This window comes from Leiobunum rupestre, chromosome 8 (assembly GCF_980474605.1).
Source record: "Leiobunum rupestre chromosome 8, qqLeiRupe1.1.hap1, whole genome shotgun sequence".
Classification (NCBI taxonomy): domain Eukaryota; kingdom Metazoa; phylum Arthropoda; class Arachnida; order Opiliones; family Sclerosomatidae; genus Leiobunum; species Leiobunum rupestre.
The window spans coordinates 18,879,513-18,902,571 of record NC_143391.1 but is presented as its reverse complement, the minus strand read 5'-3'; the positions used below and the strand labels follow the sequence as shown (position 1 = coordinate 18,902,571).

General features: G+C 40.1%; 1 protein-coding gene across 1 annotated transcript in view; it reads right to left on the bottom strand.

Annotated features, from left to right (window-relative positions):
* LOC149932622 (N-acetylneuraminate lyase-like) overlaps positions 1-15,949 on the bottom strand; it is a 91,390-nt gene extending 75,441 nt beyond the window's left edge. Inside the window, exon 1 of the mRNA XM_090156126.1 lies at positions 15,942-15,949. The gene's annotated coding sequence lies outside the window, so the exon portion shown is untranslated. The remainder of the gene's footprint in view (positions 1-15,941) is intronic.
* Positions 15,950-23,059: the final 7,110 nt, after the last annotated feature.

Here is a 23,059-nt window from a genome sequence, read left to right as displayed (position 1 = left end):
ATTTTAGAAACGAGAAAGACAAGCCGGAAAAACAGTAGCGGAATATGTGGCTGCGTTAAGAAAAATGTCCGAGTTTTGTAATTTTGGTCGTTCTTTGGATACAAGGTTACGGGATCGTATCGTATGTGGTATTAACAATGATACAGCAATGAAGAAACAACTAGCTGAACGTAATGCGAACGTAACTAAAGCGATAGAGATAGCAAAATTATTAGAAACTGTAGATCGAGAAGCGAAAGACATTAAAGCTCACCCAGAATCAGCTGACAACAAAGAAACAGTAAACAAGATATCGAAATACCAAAAGAGAATGCAAACTAATAAACGTTCCCAAAACAACACATCTACTAACGCTACAAATCTAAACAACAATTTATTTCAATCACAGTCTAGGAATTGTGGGACGGAACTTAAACCATGTGTCCGTTGTACTAGTCGTCAACACAACGAATGAGATTCCCCCCATTCAAAACAGCTATGTTACAGTTGTAATCGAGTAGGGAATATTGCAAAAGCAGGTCTACACTACGATCGCCAACAATCTGTTGGAAGGGGACCTGGAAGACAATATTTTGGAAGACGAAACGAATTAGGATATGGTAGAGGACGTTGACAATATAGAGGTCAATCTCAATTGCGGAACACTGATCATAGTCGTCGAGCTAGCTACGTCACACCGAATGAAACAAACTTCAATGTCACTGAACCAATTTCACAACGACAAGATATCGAACAAGGTGACGAATACCATTGGATTATTCCACGTCAGAGATTTAGTCAATTACAAAGCAACAAGCAAGGAATTGTTTAATCCATTACACCCAATCAGAGTCCGAATCTCTATTAACGACAAAAGGGTAACATTCGAAATGGATACTGTGATGTAGGTCGAGTCAATTTCTATAATAACACACTCAAAACTAGTAATAATTAACAGCTTTATTATGGCGTGGCATTGTCTTGTACACACACACAATTAGACTACTCCTATTTTGGATACAGTCGGACTCGTTTAGATATAGATGAGGGGGTAGAAATCTCAATATATTACATTCACCTTTTCTTTTAAAAAGATCAACGGGTTTTACAGTATATTAAACATGTGTAATGTAAGGAGCATATTACATTTCGTCAATCAACCTTTTGGGTTTGATTCGAGTGAGACGTAGTTCGTATCTTGAGATCGCTGGTGTATTTCTTGTCATGGGCATTGAACTCGTTGGAAGAACGACGTTTGGAGTGGTTTCATCGGATTTTGTTTTGGATGCCGAGCCATCTAATGGAGGAACGGTTTCCGGCGTCTTAGGTGGGATGAGCTTGAAGAATGAGGAATTGCGCGTGATATTCTTGCCATCTTGTTCCGCGGTAAAAGTAGTACCCTTGATGTCGGTAACGGTGTAAGGGGTAGGGTCAAAGTATGTAGAAGGTTTGTGCGTTCGAGTAGCTTTAACGAGAACGGTGTCTCCGATTTTCAGATTGCAGTCTTTCGCTCGATTGCGTTTGTCACTGTATTGTTTTATCTTTGCTTTGGCGAATTCGTCTTGGCATTCTAGGTTTGTTGGTGATGCTTCTCGAGTTTCGTCGTTCGCTGGTATGGCTAGTAGCTTACTGCGTACGGGTCGTCCGAACATTAGAAAGGAAGGAACGACGTTGGTAGTGCAGTGTGGAGCAATACGATAAATTCTTAAGAAGGTTTGAAGGTCGTCTTTCCAGTCGGTATTGGAGATTTCAGCAGCTCTGAGGATTTTACCGAGTGAAGCCATTAATCGCCATGTGCGAAGTAGTTGCTTCGTCTTTACCGTTCCCAAATGTCCTTCGTGTGCTATGGCGATTACTCGTGCTTGTAAGGTTTTCAGAACGTATAGTCTTGTTTCTTTTCATAATTTTTTCTAGATGAGCGATTCACTTTGCTAAAGTGGTTCAGTTTATTGCAATTATGGCACTTCTTGCCTTTCGCTGGGCACGATCGATTTACGTGAGGATATATGTTATAATAGATGGCGCTTCACGCCTTTTGCGCGGGTTCTTATCTATTTGTATTTCCGGATCTCACACCGTATATAAACCCTTGTAACAAAGAGAACGCACACAGAATGTAATAAAGCCTTTTCACATCTTCTTTATCTATATTGACTAATTAGAACCAAAACTTACAACATGGTGTCAGAAGTGGGATAGCTTAAGTTTATTCGTTATATTTTTTTATCTCTATATAACCTTTGCCATGGCAATGCCATCAGCCTTCCGGAGTCCGGAGCATTTCGATCCGTCCAGTATCAATCCTGCCGCAGCCTGGACCGCGTACAAGGAAAATTTCAAGATTTTTGCTGTCGCCATGAAGTTATCAACCGAAACCGAAAGTACTCAAAAAGCCGTATTCCTATATACATTGGGTCCAGCTGGGCGTAAAATATACGATGATTTAGTTATACCTATAGCACAAGGTCAAGATGAGCCTACGCTTGATGCCATTTATGCAGCATTTGTCAGTTATTATGCACCCATCGCTACACCTTCTTCCATACCAAGCAGAAACAACATCAGCCGTTTGACGAGATCTTGACTGACCTCCGATCCCAGGCCCGAAACTGTGAATTTGGCGACGTTCATGACTCTCTTGTATGATATCAGATCCTTGCAGGCGTCTATAAGGCGGAGCTATGAAGAAACCTCTTCACCCGCCAAAACCTTACTTTGCTTCAGGCAATAGCCATTTGCCAAGCTGACGAAACTTCTACTGCCCATGCTGCACTACACCGCAATGAGACTTCCATAGTGCCTCCTTCGGCAAATATCGATGCCGTGTACCACCAAAGACAACCTAGCCTTTAATACCGCCGTCCTAACTCCCGAACCCAACTGCGATCCACAGTAATGAGGTATCCACTTCCCCTTCGAGGTCAGCGTCATCAGCTAGCACCGCAACGATCTCTACCTCCACTTCACCTGTCGTTTCCACAGCAGTTTAACACAACCTATCGCCCACTTTCAACACAAACTCAATGTTCTAACTGCGGTCTTCTCCATTACCGCCAGGGTCGATGTCCTGCAGCAGAGTCCACCTGCCACAATTGCCACCGGAGAGGTCATTGGGCAGCCTCTTGCCGCTCAAATACCCTTCAAGCCCTTACTACCTCAAGTGCTAGCCACGACCAAATACATATGGATGAGCCTCCAACGGCTTACTCTTTACAACCATCTCAAGATAGTCACGCAGCATACTTACCCTATTACGAACACTACCCGGAAACTTACTCTCCTGGATCTAGCGGATCACTGCCAACAGAAAACATACCACCACGTTTCTTTTTCAATCCTCCAAGTACCTACATGTATGATTCGGATTTTCACCTTCACACCTTGACGGTTACATGTGACTCCAACACTTCCGACCCTACGGACAACAATGACGAGTGGTATGAATATATAAATCTTAATGAAACTTCAATTCTCTTCAAGCTCGACACTGGATCCCAGGTGAACATTCTCCCACAGCATATCTACAATGACTTACCAGTGAAACCTCCCATACTACCCCCACTTCGACGCATCGCTGCCTACACTGGGCACATCGTGCCGATTACGGGCATGTCTACGTTTTCTTGCGCATCGTTTGCAGGTAGGCGACAGCTGACTTTCTATATAACACCCGCTTGCACCACAGCTATAATGGGCGCCAACGCTACAGAGACTTTGGGTCTGATCCTCAGAGTACGCCAACCTCGATCACTAGCCACGAATATGGCTGCCTTAAATGAAGTCCGCCCGGAGCCCGATCCCACACATATCATTAATCAGTTACCGGAAATTTTTGATCGAATTGGAAAAATGCCAATTAGGTACCACATCAAACTAAAACCAGATGCTGTTCCTTTCCTATCGGTTGCCCATAAACTTCCGCATGCCTTACAACAACCCGTTTATAAAGAGCTGCAACGAATGCTTAAGAATGGTATTATCACGCCTGTACATACCCCAACAGAATGGGTCCATCCTCTTGTTGAAGAGCCTAAATCCGATGGAAGCCTACGTCTTTGCTTGGATCCAAGAAAGCTTAATCATGCCGTACTCCGTCAGCACTTCCCATCACCGACCGCTCAAGATATTTTTTCTTAGCTAACGGTTGCACTATCTTTACCGTTTTAGACGCCAAGAACGCTTTTTGGCAAATCGAACTGACAGAGGAAAGCTCATTCCTCTGCACATTAGCAACCCCATTCTTTACTTTTCGGTTCCTGCGCCTACCTTATGGCATATGTACCGCTTCGGAAGTTTTTCAACAGGTAATGTCACTACTTTTCCCGTTGGACAAATTCAAGAACACCCATATTGCTACTGACGATTTCTTACTTGCTGCGACTGGTATTCAAGCACATAATGATCTACTAACTCAGGTTTTACAGACTGCTCACGAAAATGGCTTAACTTTCAGCTCGAGCAAGATTCAACTCGCCGTACAGCGGATAAAATATCTGGGCCACATTATTACACCAGATAAAGTTTCAGTTGATGCGGAAAGAATAAAAGCCATAGTCAATCTGCCTCCACCTACTGATGCACAGGCCTTAATGTGTTTTCTATGTATGGTGAACTATATAATGCGATTCCTTCCAGCATACTCTGAACAGGCTGCTCCATTGCGGGCCCTTCTTAAGAAGAATGCTGTTTTTCACTGGGATTCAAACGTGCAGAACGTCTACGACTCCTTGAAAACTCTAATATCTACTGCACCAGTCTTGGCGATATACCAACTTCTACGCCCATGTATGATCACCGTCGATGTGAGTGCAATCGGAATTGGGGCAGCTCTCATACAGGATGGCAAACCGGTAGAATATGCATCAACGAGCCTGACCCAGACACATCAGAGATACTCGCAGATCGAAAAAGAGCTAGGGGGAGTACTCTTCGCTTGTGAACGATTCAAGAACTACATTTCCGGAACCCACGTCAATATAGAGAAATTAGAGACAGATTACAAGCCACTCACAGCAATTGTACATAAACCCTTACATCTTAATTCTTTCCCCCAGGTTACAGCGAATGGTTTTGAGGCTGATGCGATATCATTTTACACTTACATACGTTCCTGGAAAAAACCTTAAGATCGCTGATACCCTCTCTCGAGCAGCGCTCTATCAGACAAGTTTGGACACTTCCGAGATGGAAGGACCTCGTGCGTCACTCTATTCCCTAACGGCACTGTCGGACGAGAAAGAACGAGCTTTTCAAGAAGCCACTCGCCAAGATTCAGCTCTCCAGGCAATCGGCACGTACATTTATCAGGGATGGCCTAGTTCGCAGAACAAGCTACCACCGGCTGTTATCCCTTATTGGGCCTACCAGGACGAGATCCAGGAAGCCGGAGGCCTAATCTACCGAGGAGATCGTCTTGTGGTACCAATCACATTGCGAACCGAAGTAATGAAGCAGTTACATTCAGTTCACCAAGGTGTAAACGCGTGCCTATCAAAAGCTCGGACGCATGTTTTTTGGCCGAAGATGACAACAGATATCACTCAGTACATCAAGACTTGTGAAGTCTGCAGGACTAGAGACCCGGCAAATACAGCGATACCTATCCACCAACACAAAGTTCCGGAACTACCATGGGAGACTGTCAGTGCAGATCTTTTCCAGGTCCACAACCAGAAACTGGTACTCTTGGTGGATTACTTCTCCAAGTTCATTGAGGCCAAAGAGCTGCGCAACACTGATACTGAAGCAATTATAGGATTCCTAGAGCCTCACTTTGCCCGGTACGGCCCTCCAGAACGGCCCTCCTTTCAACTCTACCCGTTTCAAAGAGTACCTTCGGAGATGGGGCGTCACGCATATTACAAGCAGCCCACACTATCCCAGGTCGAACGGAATGGCAGAACGATCCATACAGACACTAAAGAACCTACTGGTAAAAGCACGTCAAAAAGGAAAAAGCCTCCACTACGTTCTGATGGAATACCGAAACACCCCGATCGGACACCTTCCAACTCCTGCACAGATGCTCACGGGGCGACACCTACGAACTCAAAATACTACTTCCCGAGCAACTCTTCAAACTCAGTATCCGATCCGTCATATTCAAGCCACGTTACAAGAACGTCAAAGCATGATGGCACAGGCGCAATCAAGAACTCACTACCCAATAACTCCAACCTTTTCTCCCGGCGATGCTGTATATTACCAGGACGATCACCGCTATTGGCTGCCAGCTGAGATCATCTCGAGAGCATTGGAACCCCATTCATACCATATACAGACAAGGGATGGCAAGAACACGGGTCCACTTACGTCCACGATTACAGACGCCGAGGTGGACGAAACCGGACCCCTATCCGATTGCACATCTTCTGCCACAGACTACTGCCAAAGACCAAAACCGAAAATCTTATAATGAAAGGCAGGATACAGGAAACTTCTACTATGCAAGACATTCTACAATACCGGTACCTCAACTTATCAACCTCCAAGAAACAGGTCTACTACCTAAACCTTCGCAAGATGACCCAGTACTACCACCAGGGCCTTGGGAAAGTCTTTCACCTATCGTCAACCGACAGAATACTCTACTGCCCAGAGCTCATTCTTACATTCCACCATCACCAATACCATCGACCTGTCCACCGTTCACTTGCTCACCATCATCTGTACCAAGGGCGAACCAGGTTACCCGCTCAGGACGCCACGTTAGAAAACCAAAACTTTTTGATTGTTAAAAAAGAAAAAGAAAAAGAGTTGTTATAATAGATGGCGCTTCACGCCTTTTACGCGGGTTCTTATCTATTTGTATTTCCGGGTCTCACACCGTATATAAACCCTTGTAACAAAGAGAACGCACACAGAATGTAATAAAGCCTTTTCACATCTTCTTTATCTATATTGACTAATTAGAACCAAAACTTACAACACATAATAGCTTGAATAGGTGTTGTTTCGATTTGGGCGGTAACGGTCGGTAGGTAATTTTCATTTCGAGATCGGTCCCGAAGTGTAAACAAAAATTCATCATCATCGAAATCGTGCGATATTTTGGGTAGTTGCATAGTTTGTAGCAGTGGCGTACCGTACACGGGGTTTGCCAGACAGGTTTCCCTGGGCCCCCGACCTTTAAGGGGCCCCATCGCGATCGCGAACAAGAAGGGGTGGCCCGGGTGGGAAATTGGGGAATCACTGCCACACGTAGGGTGGGGGCCCCTTTTTCGCGTTCAACCCTGGGCCCCACGTCAATTCGTTACGCCACTGGTTTGTAGTCTCGATTTGGTTTTAGGTTTGAATATTGATGACATGGTACTAGGTTCTTATTTCTTTTCATAATTTTTTCTAGATGAGCGATTCACTTTGCTAAAGTGGTTCAGTTTATTGAAATTATGGCACTTCTTGCCTTTCGCTGGGCACGATCGATTTACGTGAGGATATGATCCTCCACATAAGCCACAACTCTTGTTGTTTGACTCGTGTTTAGTCTTGTTACTGGATTCATGGTTGGTAGTCTCTTGAATTCGTGGCTTGTTAAATTTACGAATTATATTCGCTTCGTGTCGTGTGTCGTCGTTGTGGTTTGTGGTCTTTTCTATTGACGATGCTTGTGTTTCTGATATCTCTAAAAGTCTTCCCAGTTGCAGAAGCTTTTCAAGGTTAAGCGACGGGTCTTGTAAGGCCTTACGCCTTAGCGTTTTAGATGTGCAGGTTTGTACGATATGTCTTTTCAACTCCGTGTCGGTGTCATCATGGACTAATTAATTATTCCATGATGACACCGAATATGGTATTCGTCATTAGATTCGCTTGGTAATTGCTTGGAACTCCTAAACTTGAATATTTCGTAGTCTACATTTTGTTTTGTGGTTATTTAAAAGATCGGTAGTTCCTCTAAAATCTGTTACTGACCTGATATTGGTATCATTCGATTGGTCTCATCGTGCTCTTACCAAATATCGCTAAATTAACCTTCAAATCTGAACCAAGAGGCGTATAAGTTTAAAAAACTAATTTCGAGCCCCTCCGAAATTTACATGTATAAGACAAAATTACTTTTTTAGTCTTATACTTTTTTAGTATCAAATGATACCAATATCAGGTCATATCAATTTTCAAGGTCACCGGAAGTGACGTCACGTGGTTCGTATTTCCGGAAAGCCCCACTTTGACCCGTAAGACAAACAGTTCTTTGTTACAAATCACTAACCTAATTAAAAAATACCTTGAGCCACCATGTACCTTATCACATGCTTATTTTGTCATGGGCTCTTGGACTACCAGGTAAGGCATAGAAAATTTCTTGAGCTTGGTCGCCTACAGGCCTACACAATGTATTAGGAGAGCTTTCTGTCTTGCGGCGTCTTTAACACCCGATGCGATTAGATAATTTTCGAATTTGATACACCATTTCTTCCATGCAGCATTAAGGTTCTCGGGATCGGTGGTCAGGTCAAACGGTAGAACAGACGGCAGTGGCGGCTTAAGAAGGCTGGGTCCCCGGGGTGGCGGCAGTGTTTTGTGGCACCCCCCAGGACCGTGCAGAAGTTTTCACGGGTCCGTCTTCTTCAAGTTTAATCGTTCTGATTTGCACCCCCCCCCCGCCCCTCGAGCTTCTCCGATGGCACCCCCTGCTGCCCTGGTACCCGGGGTGGACCGCCCTCCCCCTTAGGCCGCCACTGACAGACGGTAATGCCAATGCCATGATGAGGGTCTGATTTCAGATGTACGCACGCGGTATATGCGTAGCGAGTGGCGTAGGTGAAAGGGAAAACCACAAGTTGCTAGCTTCCAAAAATATAAAGCAAACGATAAAATTACTTGGTATAACGATTGAGTGTCCTCTGTGAGTTTCAAAAAAGGAAGAGAGCCATCTCCGTCGCGAAAATGTTATGTAGGTTGAGTAAATTTCTAATGCGACCTGCGTTTTTCTGAGAAATATTGAAATTTTGAAATATGTTTTTTCACGCCATCTCTTAGTAAAAATTTCAAAATTTGATAGTTATGATATGAAAAGCTAAAGTTTTTATAGAAAAATTTATTCCTGTACTATCAAAATTTTTTAAAATTATCTTCTATAAAATTTATTTGACGATTTTTTATAGTTTGATTTGAAAGATTTATTTTACCTTTACAAAGAGTTGAACATGGAGAAAAGGGCAGATATTAAGGATAATTATGTGAACCATGTGACTGTTTTTTTAAAACTTCAAACCGTTTCCTCCCTCCTCAAAGTGGGGGGATGAAGTAAGAGAGGGGAGGGGTACACGGATTTCTTTATGTCTCGCTGCGAACCAAAGACTATATAAGCTATCGCTATATAGTCTTTGCTGCAAACGTGAAAAGGCCGTGAGGTTAGTCATGAGCTTGCGGAGGGGGTATTATCACGTGACGGTTAAACTCCAATGGGACGTTTCGAAAGTTCTATCGAAAGTTCGCATCGCATTTTTACTTATTACTTGATTTACCTCATATTTATCGTATTATTGACTGGAAGAGGCTGGGGCTTTACAATGTCAAACTCCATGTCAAAGCTATTGAACCTATTGTGATATATATATACTAAACAAAGCATTTGTGATTATCATTTTTTCGCAAACGAGGAATTAAAATTGATTGTTTTGAAAAAAAATTATTTAAAGGAAAAGTCCAGGTTGGGTGAAACTTGGGTCTATTTGAAAGATCATTTTTAAATAAACTAAAAAATATCAGTCATAAAATTGTATCTTTTTTTAATGACGAGAAATTAATTTTTAAACGAGCCAAATTTACCGCCAAGCGATCTGCCATTTTTTGTTTCGGGGTGACGTTTTAGGACTTTAATCATGCGCTGTTCGCGCTAAATTCTCTCTGGCGCTATAGCAGCCTTTAACAGCGCTCTGTTCCCCGTGCGCGCTTGCTCCGCGTGCGGTCTGCGGAGAGAAGGCGAAAGAAAATGGCAGCTCGCTTGGCGGTAAATTTCGCTCGTTTAAAAATTAATTTCTCGTCATTAAAAAAAGATACAATTTTACGACTGATATTTTTGAGTATATTTAAACATGATCTTTCAAATAGACCCAAGTTTTACCCAACCTGGACTTTTCCTTTAATTATTTCGCTGTATTCGCGACCGAAAACTATGGATACGCCCTCATTCGGCAGCAGACGGAAGCAGTAACAGGTCGCGCATTAGCAGACGGTACTAACAATCAAAGTTTTAAATCGAGCTGAAATATATAAAAATATATAATATTTTCCTCAGAAGTTACTAGTTTTATTATTAGAATACAACACGTCATAGACCCCAGATGTATTTATTTTCGGCTCTAGCAGACGCTACACACGCAAGAAGTGGCGGGAAAACTAAGGCACCGCATCGCCACCTAGAGATGTTTCGGTCGCGAATATTATTTTATTTGATAAAATTAAAAAATAATAGTATTGATTCGATAGGTTAATAAATAACATTGCATTGATATGATTGATTTGATAGGCTAGTTTATAACATATTTCATTGATGAGTTTGATTTGATAGGTTTACAAAAAAAATATTTTTATTGGGGGTATGATTTATAGCTTTTTATCTGTAAAAAAAATTATATGAGAGAAAGATTTATATGTAGAATGCAAAAAATATATATAATTGATAGTTACCAATAAGTCATTAAGGAAAAAATTGATACTGATACGATCGTAAATTTTCAACTACTTCACGCGAGTTAATTTATATATAGACACAAAATCTCGGAAATTTTATTTATTCATTGAGAGTTTACCGCCATCTATTGAATCTAAATCGCAAAAAAATCTATACTTTAAATATTTGAAATAAAAAAAATGAGAGAAAAATGATAGCAACGCCATCTATTATATTTTGATAGGAAAAACATTTATCTGCAAAAGTGTGCCCAACTTTGCTCCTAAGTCCTAACCCACTCTTCTCTTATCGTATTTTCTTTAGGAAACTAGTGAAAGCTTATATTGTTTGAAGTTATTGTATTTCTAAAACAATTTGGAATACAACAAGTAATACCTCTCGGTCTATATTTTTTTTATCCATCTTAAAGCAAACTTAATAGCCTAACAATAATAAAAACGCTAGGCCGAGGCACTTCGACTGCTTTGTAGAGTAACTTAGTAAGTAACCAACGACAGAGTCACGATATTATCGCCTGGTAGCCCTGTCAAAAATACGAAATAATAAAAATCCAAAGACTAAATAGGAGTTTAGAGTGGTATGTCCCGTTGCCTAACGTATAACACCTCCATGTCGGAAAAGCAGTCATATTTTTTATTGAAACACCTATTAGACTACTCCTATTTTGGATACAATCGGACTCGTTAAGAACTTAAGATCAAGAATGTATTTATTTCTACTCGGGGAGAATAAATATGTCGAGACTATCGACGGACACGTTGAGCACCTAACCCCGTCACGCTAAGGTGGGGAAAGGAAAAAAGGAGGCGGTCTTATTTTTTGCGTCCTCGCAGCAGCGTTCATCGCGTAGAAAAACGTAATTTTTAAGAACCAATGAGATTGCGGTATTATTTGATTTTATTAAAGCGGAGGAGCATACCGGGGGGCCCAACGGGTGGAATTGGAGAAACGCTAAAAATAATCTCGACATATTCTTTCTCCCTGAGTATAAATAAATACATTCTTATTAAGATATAGATGAGTATTAGACAAGAGCAGCGCCGGCCCTAGGGTAGAGCAAGTGGAGCGGTCGCTCTAGGCGCCACGACAGCGGCCAGGTGGAAAGGGGCGCCAAAATTCCCTTTGAGAGGCGCGGGGCGGCGTGGCAACAATAGAAAAAAATATCTCGCTCTACCCTGACCAAGGGCTAGGGCCGGCGCTGGACAAGAGAGGGTAGAAATCTCAATATATTACAGATACTGGATCCGCTCATACTTTGATACCCGAGCAAACACAGAAGCAATTACACAGGATGAAAAATTGGTGAATAAGTAGATAAGTCCATAATGAAAAGGGATAATAAAGCTAAACCCTAAACAAATTTGAAGAAATTTAAAAACTTACTATAGCTCGTACCGATAGGTCTTCGGTGTTATAGTCGCAAGCCAGATTTCCCGCACGGTACTGACGAGTCCCAAATAGGACGAAACCGGTCTACCGTTGGATTTTCTGGCTATTTTTTTTTTTTTTATTTAATTTAATTATTCACTCGAAGATCTATTTGGTCCGAGTTTCGCGTTTTCATCCGCTCGAAGACCTATCGGTACGAGCTATTAGTAAGTTTTTAAATTTCTTCAAATTTGTTTAGGGTTTAGCTTTATTATCCCTTTTCATTATGGACTTATCTACTTATTCACCAATTTTTCATCCTGTACAATGCAGTCCATAGGTGGTTCCTTTTAACTTAACAGAAGCAATTACCTAATTTGGCAAGAATCGAACCGACGCACATAGTGAGGCCATGGACTAATGAACACAGGGACAACCCGTTCCCGAATATTTGCTTCGGGCGATTGTTAAATGTGCGCTCTGGCGGTATAGTTAAGAACTAACGGAAAACTAGGGTCAACCGTAAAGGAGGAAGAGGGGGGTGGGGGTGAACATAAACCTAGTCATTGTGGCTACCATGTTGTGGCGCGTACAGTTTCGTTTTTCGGATTTAAATTAGCTAGAATTGTCCTTCTTAATTTGAACTAAATAGAAATTGAATTTTTCTTCATTAACTTATGAAACAATGTTCATTTATCCACCTAAAAAAAGGGAAAAAGATAATTGGATGTAAATTTTATTTCTGGTAAGTCTTTACCAAGGCTTAATAAACAGCCATTTGTTCGCTATCAATTTCCGAATTTCTTTATTGTAATATTGGTTTTATTTTGTAGATGATGATGATGATTTAGGGTTTAGGGAAAGGTATAAAACATACTCCAATCATATGCTGTATCTTGAATCATTTTTACACGATTTACATACACAGAGTTTTTCATTTTTCCCAATAAAAATATAATCTAATGCTAAAAAACTATCATAAAACGTATTGTCCCTTTGAAGGGACCGGCTCGTGGGACCCTTTTCATAAAAGTGAGCGTCTTACGCTTTGGTCAGCACGGACTTTCCGAATGAGTCGCACTTGACCCAAATGCAAGCACCGTGGCCACCGCCATTGACGGCTTTTAAAATTAATTTTGCGCGTGAAAATACCTCTACATATTGTTTGGTAAAAAAAGCACGCAAAGAAGGCTGTGTGCCCAAGACATGAACCTGTAGTGTCGCGCGCTAAAACGTCATTTCAAAATCCGTCCATCGCGGGAAAGCCGGAGCCATCGCCTGTTGAGCGCGTTCAATAAATCCGCCGTCCGATATAATATCCGCGCAACGTGCTGGATGAGCCAACCACGACTGTGAAGTTGGGTTGTGCCGCGCGAGGGGTAAGACAGTCTCAGATAATCTGTACACCCGAGTTCGTGCATTTAGCACTGTTAAAGGTACATATTTTCAAGAGTTCGCGAGTTCCATTTAGCACTGTCAAAGGTACGGCAGTGTACACCGAGTTCGCACAGTGTCTTACCCCTCGGTGCCGCGTAGAAAGTGCGTGTGCGCGTTCCCGCAGTGTCAACAAAAGAAAGCGGCCTGCTAGGGACCAACTGGGCTCCCAAGCAAAAGGACTTTGGATAAGTACAATATTACCAATTAGGCAATTTAGGCCCTGGCATTTCGCCGTTAAAGGGACTTTCAAGAAAGACCTAGTCGATTTGAAATACGTCATTCGGTCGTAACTTTGGCTTCACAATGAACGGCGACCGAATGACGTATTTTAAATTGACTAGAGGGTCTCTTGAAAGTCCCTTTAAGGGTCCCAGAACCTGACTAACTCCTATGGAGAGTGTTACCTCCGTAATGTTAATCGTAAGGTCCCAGAGTGGTCGTAGTGTAAATAATATAACTATAGTGTCATTCTTTATAAATATTTTGTTAATGTGCAGTGTATTAATGTATTAAACTTTAACTTTATTTCGTTTATTTGACAACTTTAAATTCCGTAACCCAAGCAATCTACCCTTAGACGCTCTAAATGACCTCGCTAACCCTAAATAAACAAGTTACGCGAGGAGGGAGGACCATTGAAATTAATGTAGGCTAGTACTCGCACTCGCAGTGATTCCTTTAGGCTAGGAATAGCGATCAGGGTTTAGGCAGAAAATCCCCTACACTTTCCTCCTCTCTCGAAAGACGTAGAACTACTAGCTAGAACTCTTACGGGGAACTTAAAGCTGAAAAAGCTCGGCCTTATGAGAATCTACCTGTGTCGGGAAAGATCTCGACTTTTCAAGGGTGTAGCAGTCACCTTCCACCGTCAAGCATCTACCGTACACAGTCGCCGTCTTTTCGATTTTAACGGGTTAATTTCACTTGAATTAATATTTTTTTACACAATACTATGTAAATAAGTTTCATCAATAAATCGTTGTATTGTATCTATAAAAATTATCATTAACTTTCGTGACAGCATGATATTTAATCATTATTATAGTCACTTTTAAGTCAGAAATACGCAATTTTACGCAGTCGGCCCGACGACGCGACGTATCGGAGTCGGTTAAACATCACATTTAATAGAGTCACGTTTTGAAAATGGGCCAACTGTGGCCCGACGTCGTTTTGGAGGAGGAAACAAGTAAAGGTTGGCAGACCCTAACTCCCCTTGGACATTTCGACTGTAAAACCGAATGTCGACCGGCCAAGCGACTTTTTAACAGGGTTGTGATACATTTTCGGTGTTAAATAAATAATATAGAACAAAAAATGCATGGCAACCCTGTTAAAATAGCGTCTGCTTCACCATGTTCCACACAAAAGCTTCCGAACACTGAAGCTTGGCCGGGAGTAGTGGCGTACTCCTGTAAGCCCAAGCGTCTGGGAGGCAGAGATTGTAGATGGCGGTGTGAGGACGACCACCAATCTTCCAACTGGTGGTCGGAATACTTCCGCCACTGGTGCCCCCCCTGTCCCCACGTGACCGTTACATATATCTCACCCTGATTAATCAGATGGACGAGAGGACTGAATTGTCCCACACGGTCAATAAATCATCCTCCCAGGAAATGGCCAAGAAGTAATTTTACCGAGAGCCAGGACTGTTCATATAGTGCTTGTTAAAAAAATAGAATTCTTTCACCTTTACGGCAGCAACAAGCGTTCCCTTTTAACCGGGTAGCTTTATTTTGACATATTAAGGCTTGGCAAAAATTCGACGATCGGTTTACAGGTGAAATGTTTCCATTATTTCCACAAGCAGTATATAAACAATACCTAGCGGGTCCTGGCTCTCGGAAATATTACTCCTTGGCGATTTCCTGGGAGGATGATTTATTTAAGCGCCTATTGAGAACCTTCTATTATTCTGAACCATATAACGCTTATTATTCTGAACCATAGAACGTCACTACACGGAGGGAATAGAGTTAAATAAGCCGCAGTTAATATACTTGGGTAAAAATGAATAAACGAGAAGTACAATACTCGTAGACTACAGTAATACGGGAAATTAACCTTAGTCCAATCAATATTTGTACCTGATTACGTGCCGTATTATTATTTCTGCTACAGCTAAAACTTTCAACTTCAAATGGTGGAAGTGATACTAATATAGTAAAGCAAAGTACACGAAAGTAAATAATTTAGTTTGGACAGTTGGAATTAACTAAATATAATATTCGAATTGGATATTTTTTATTGATTTTGTTTACTTACTTGGATATATTTCTAGGGGCACAATGATATTTTAAGGGGGCACGATGGGGTCACTCTCAAATTTTTTTGAGGGGGCACAAATTATTTTTGAGGGGCTGGGCTCCCTCAGGCCCCATCGGTGGCTATGGGCGGGTTTTATAAATTTTTGCCATGGTATTATTAATAAATCCTTACTAACCATAATTAAAAAACAATAACCGACTTCAGAGTTTCCTTTTAGAATCAATAGAAAATGAAAGGCACTTTATATTCCACGGGTTTTTCAACTTTTGCTTGCGGGAAACGAAGTTCCTATGTTGTCAACTCTGCCGCGGGGTTTTTGCTTGGTCTGCACTCTGCAGTGGAGTGGGTTATTAGTGACCCGCGCTAAATAGAAACGTTTTCCGACAACGTCTGTATATAGGGTGTTTATTTTGCTACAAGTTGGGCAAGCTAAAATAACTTTTTTTGAATTCCATTGGGAGAGTAGTGTAACTTTATGAAAGTCAGAAATTTGTTAATCTGGTGTTTAATGCAATAAACACCGCTGAAAAATCGAGGATACAATGGCGAAGAAGGTATTACACGATTTAATTTCGTAGGATGAAAAATGCGAATTTTTTTTAAAAACAAAGAGACATTTTATTTATCTACTTACAAACAACATTTATAATTACGTTTCGAAAATACCACATTCGACTGCGATGTAGACTTGGGCGCGAACAATCATATTGTCGAAGGCGGCTTGAATCATTTCCGGGGTTACTTCACGGCAAGCGCTTACAATTCGTTGACGCAGCTCTTCAAGGGTCTCAACCGGAGTGGCGTACACCTGGTCCTTGACGAAGCCCCAAAGAAAGAAATCCAACAGAGTCAGATCGGGCGACCCTGCTGGCCAGTGTACGGAACCGTTTCTCCCTATCCGTCGTTGTGGAAATTCGTTGTTTAGGTACTCTCTCACGGCTCTGTGGTAATGAGGCGGGGCACCGTCTTGCTGAAACCACAGTCTTGCTCGTTGCGCCAACGGCAGTTCGTCAAGTTGTTGTTCTAGCTCATTTCTCAAGAAATCTAAATAACTCTGGTCATTTAGATTTTGCGGTAAGAATACTGGACCAATTAACCGGTTTCCAACAAGACGAATCCAAACATTCAATCGCCCAAATTGAAATTGGTGACGGTGTTCATATCCCCAGTGTGGATTTGTGTCTTCCCAAACATTATTATTTTGGTGATTGTAAGGGCCGTCTCTTGCAAACGTGCAAACGTGGATTCATCCGAGAATAGCATGTTACGGAGGAATTGTGGGTCATCGTGCACGGAATTTAGCAGCCAGTTGCAAAAATCCAGCCGTTGTTGAGCGTCTCCATCTCGTAAACCGTGGTGAAGCGTTGCTCTGAAAGGATGGTACTTATGCCTATGTAAAATTTCCCAAATGCGAGTTTACTGCAAGCCAAATCCTTACTCGCCGCGGCACAACTACTACGTGGGTATGCGGCAAAAAAGGCTAAAACGGTGTTTTCAAAGTCCAAATCCCGCTGACTACGCCCACGAAATCGAGGTTGAACATTACCATTCTGGTGAAAGTCATTTACAGCTCGCCTTACAGTAGTTATGGATGGTCTTCTATCTGGATGTCGTTGCTCAAAGATCTCACTCACTCGTCGTAGTAGATTTCTTCCACCTTCCGCGTAGTAAATGGCCACTAGTTCCGTACGATCAGTCCTGGAATATTGAGGCATGATTGATAAGATTGATTACGACAATAATGTTACACAGTGTGTATTACAGTTATTTAAATACTAAATAAATTTAAGGTTTTTACAGACCTTTAAACCTGTGGTCTATTTATCTTCTCGCCTATCAGGGTTAAAATAGGTTTCGAATACGACTAGATGCAAACACAGGCCTATTAGATTAAACAAGTTGGCCAGCCAAAATATACCTCTCCTCGGAAGAATGGTCCCTAGTGGTATTAATTTCTCGAGAGGACCTTTAAAGATATCTCCGTAATTCAGAGTTATTTAGTAAAAACGTAATCTCGGTTCAATCCCTGCCCGGTATAAAATTTTAATTTTAATTTAAATAATTGAGACGAAACAACCGAGTTTAATTTATTCAGAATATTATAAATTAAGTAGTTACAACAGCGAGTTAGACTTACTAAAACAATGCACAATTGAATTTAATCCTATTTACAGAACAAGTTTATCAGTTAAATATAATACGAAGCAAATTTTAATGAAAGAAATATCTACAGAGGGTATTTGTATTTTTCTGGCTTACGAAATACTTGCCGCATCTTTAACGCTCATTTTATTTCAACACTCGCCCTTGATGAAGATACCGTAGAATAGCTATATTCGATATCTGGTAGTGGACGACTCGTAGACTTCCTGTTGACGTTGTGACACATACCGCATGAAAAAGACCAATACCGTCCTAGGGGACTGGGTCCCCTCGGAGAGGTAAAAAATAATAGGAAAAGTCAATATAGCTAAATGAGCCAGATTGTGGTTTCAAAAAGAGTGCCACGCCCGAGGGGCTAACCACTCTTAGAAAGTCTGTACACCGGATTACGCTTAGATTAGCACTGCCAAAGGCAGGGACTTCAAAGATTACGCCTAATCCCATTAGTACAGTCAAAGGTACGGCTCTGTACACCGATTACGCGGAGTGATCAGCCCCTCGGCAAAGCCTCATGACCCCCGAAATGCAAAATACTGTATTTCAAAACGATGAATAGGGTGAAACGGTTCGGCACATTGGCCAGCAATGTCGCCAGATCTTATGTACTTTAAATCACCATTAATAATTTAATTAATTAATTTAATTTCTTCGCCATTGTCTCCTCGATTTTTCAGCGGTGTTTATTGCATTAAATACCAGATTAACAAATTTCTGACTTTCATAAAGTTACACTACTCTCCCAATGGAATTCAAAAAACGTTATTTTAGCTTGCCTAACTTGTCACTTTTTCAAGTCGTATTTTGTCAGTGAAAAGACGTCTATTTTTTTCGCGCCAACGTTTTCGGTGACGCTCTACAATTTTCGCATTGACAATTTTCTTATAGCACCTAGCGGTTAAAATTTAAATTTTCAAAAAAAGTGAAAATATTTTTAGATTTAGATGCAATTTTGGTACAAAGTGTCCCCCGGCACGTATAATGTACAGTACAAATTTCAACTTTCTAGAAAACTTTTTCGAGCATAAAAAAACACCCTGTATAAAAGCCAATAAATGTTGGAAAAATGTAATTTTTATATACCGTTCTTTTCCTTTATACATGTTTTTAATTTTCACTCCCCCACGGGTCAGTGACCTTCATGAAAAATAAACATATGGGTCGTCAGGATAATTTGTCGAGTTTTCTGAGCAGTATGTAGGAAGCTGAGGCGTAGAGAGAACTAATAATCAGCTAATAATCAGCTAGGCTAATACCCAAGGCACCACCCTAGGCCTAAGTCATCATGCGACTTTTGAAGCCCTTAATTCAGGTGGCCGGGTTACAATGCGTAGGAGGGTGGTGGCAAGCCCTGCATGCCACGAGATCGAGCCAACAGCTCCCTACACTAACTATTACCGTTAACCTCAACAAGTTTTTATGGAAGGGGAAACCAAAGACCTCGGGGGAAAACCCCTTAAACCAGTGGGGAGAGAACTTGCAAACTCAACGCAGAAGGAGTTGTTCCGAGTTTGCACCCAGTGCCACAAGCTGGGATCGAACCCGGCTCCTCTTGCTGCGAGGCGAAAGTGCTAACCACTCCGCCACCCCGCGGTAGTCCAGTCTGCAGCGGATGAGGTGAGAATGTAAGAGGCTTAGAAACCCCCTTCCCGCGCCCCAAGCGGTCGCCGAAATGGCTTGCAGTCAAGAGTCTTTTGATAGAAGAAGAAACTAGCGCCTCGATGTGTGGTTTCCAGGAGAGACTGGAGTCAATGATCGCGCCCAAGTAACGTCAAGTCGGCACCCGAGACAGGATTGTACTGCCGAGTTTAAGTATTAGAGTATCCGGTATTTTTTTATCTTTAGAAATCACCACGCATTGGCAATTAAGGGGTTGGAAATTGAGCCCCAGGTTACGGTATATGCCGAGATGTTATTAGGGGAAAGCTGCATATGACCATATAAGGCTGACAGGGAGACGTCCGCGTGTTTTCCATGTTCTGTCCCCCTAAGCTGGGGCACAGCCCTGGGATCCCTTCCAGCATAACACTGAATAAGATAGAACTGATGGAGCTGCCTTGAGGTACGCCTCTCGTGATCGAGAATGGTGCAGAAGAAGCACTCTCGACCCTGACATGAGTGGTGTGATCCCTGATGAGAAAGTAATCCAAACAGCGAAGGAGATTGCCCTCTAGACCACACCTTGGATTGATAATAATAGCTAACGCTTACTGGATATTTCACACGTACCTTCGTCAACGCATTCGTGGGCGTCTCTCAAACTTTCGAGAAGACGGTAGGTTAGCGGTGGGTGGGGGGGGGGGGGGGAGACAATTTAGTGGGACAAGCTTCGCCGTGCGCGAGATTTAAATAACGGCAGTTAGAAATTTTCGTGTGGAATCATTGTAAGCTATAGTTAAGTCGTTATTACTTATTAATTAAACGGTATAATACGGTACAATAATGTTATACGGATATAAACCCCATATGTTAGGAGTATCTTTTAGTAGTAGAAGGTAAGTCCCTTTTAACGAGTTCATTGACCGAAATCCAAGATGGCGGCCGATAGCTTTGAACAGTACTTATGTTTCCCCCTGGTTTTGTCCTTGTGGCCACACCCTTGTTTGGAATGTGGTAATACCTTGATTGTTCGAGAGACCCATTCACCAATGATGACGTCAAAATTATTTCCACAAAAACCAGTTTTGACCTTGGGAAAAGTCGAAAAACATATTTTAATTTTAACTCTAAATTTGACCTTGAAGATAATCCTTGACCTCACCGCTTGACCCTTGACCACAATCCCTAAGCCTCGGTCTATCACCCCAACAAGTTTGGACACGATCGAACAAGCTCGGACCGAGATATCGACGGTAATATTTGACCCCACAATTACTAACGTTCATTCACTTTTGATATCGTTTTTTTTCGTTTTTTCGTTTTTTCGCCATTTAAAATGCTAATTAGTTAATAGGGAAACAAATTCGCAACCTTCGCTTTATAGCTTTGGCAACTTTTGGCCACAACCAATCACGTGATATCCAACTTACCCCTGTTGAAAATTAAACTTTATTTACTTTTTGGAAATAAATAAATAAACAATCAATACACATTTTAAAACAAATTACAATGGGGCTGGTCAATATCCGCCCGAGATATAGCCCCTTATGTATAACCCCGGTCGAAATAGAATACAATTTATTTACTTTTGAAGATACAATGTTTTTACATTTGCAATACAAAGGTGTAATTTTCCCCAAACAGGATAGCTTGTTGGTTTCAATAGTACACTAATACATTCTAAAATAATATAATCAAATAAAAATCCGAAAAACAATTATTTTAAAATAATAAATTAATTACATAAACAATCAATAAACATTTTAAAAACATAACAATGAACTTAATCGGTCGATATCCGCCAGAGATATAGTCACTAATGTATTATGAAAAAATTCAATTTATTTACTTTTTAAAGATACAATGTTTTAGCAATTCAAAAGTATAATGTTATCCACCTACAATAAAAACGTATTACTTTACCAATATAAAATAATTCTTACATTTTTGAAGATACAATGTTGTTTTTATTGATACTTTTGCTAGTGTTCGCAATTGTTTATTCATTATCCACAAATTTTCCGATTTATTTTAAAAAAGGATGGGAAAAAGAATACAATTTTAACTTATTTAACTATGTTTTTACGCAACGATGCATTTATTTGAATAAAAGCGGTATTTATTTAAGTAATTGTTTTTTTATTTAAATAATAGGCTTATTCACTTTCAATTATTTAAAAATTTTGCAATTTTTATTAAACTATTGGTTATTTAAATAAATATTGAAATATAGCCGAGCTTATTTTATTCATGGATAAAAATTAATCGACTGCCGAGCACTAACTTTTGCAACTCGAAGAACTATAAATGGATGTCTGGTTATTTTTTAATAGTAAAATAATATATTCTAAAGTTGGAAAATCATTTTTAAGTTACATAATCAATAAAAATTCCAAAAACCATTTATTTAAAATAAATAAAAAATAATTAATTTTTTTAAATTAAAAATAGCAAAATTGTGAATACACGTAGATATAATTTTCTCTGACTATACACAGTAAACGAACGGGTATTTATTGGTGGCTAAATTAAAACAAAATTAAGTTTAATAATTTTCATTATTTTTAAATTAAATATGACTTACTTTATTTGATTTATAATTTTAACTTTCTGGTGAACTGTCGTTACGAGAAACACGCAAAGCGATTGTAGACGACACGATCTATGAAATTCTGCCTAATTGCGAGGTATATCTTTAAATTCATAAATTATAATTACCTCAAGGATAGAACTGGTTCAACATTCTATTGCATTAGCCTTGTAAAACTGATTTGATAACCACCCCTTAATTATTGTCACGTGTAGAGTTTATCCACTCATTACAACCTTTTAAAACTAGTTTGGATTTTTCAACAATTTAATAACGATATCACACTTTCAAACGCAAAAATGTTTATAAAAATCGATTTTACCCTTATCTTGTCACTTACATTGTAACACATCTCGGCGGTAAAACGATAAAATTAAAAACGCAGATCACGTTTCGCCAGGAGACATTCCACAGAGCCAGTGAGAAGAAAAAACTGGTTTTTTACAAACAACCGCTAGATATTAATAAAATATCAATTAATAAATCCTCTAATTTGAAAAAAAATTGTAAATAAAAATGAATGGTTTTAAAAACAAAGCTTATTGACAATTTACTTTTTGAAGATACAATCGTTTATAATACTTAACAACTATTAATAATAATACTTCTTTCGCAAAAGACTAAATGTATTGGCTACCAGGATAGTGCAATAAATAAATAAGATAAAAAATGTACACCAATAAAATTATTTTTTAAACAATTGCAAATTAAATTATACAATTAATAAGCATTTTTTAAAAATAAGACAATCACAAATATGTACAAAATAGCCTATTTAATTAATAGATAATTAGTAATATGAAAAAAATTAAAGGTTGTAAAAATAGAACATTAACAAAATTATAAATATTATAAGGATACAATTAAATATAGTTATATTTACCTTAATTCGTAGAAGATATTTCTTTACTACGAAATTAGGTATCAGGTTTGAAATTCGGGCTAAAACTTGTAATTGTTAATTAGTATAATTAAATGAATATAATGATAAATATTAACTAACAAATTATTTGATTTTATGCTGT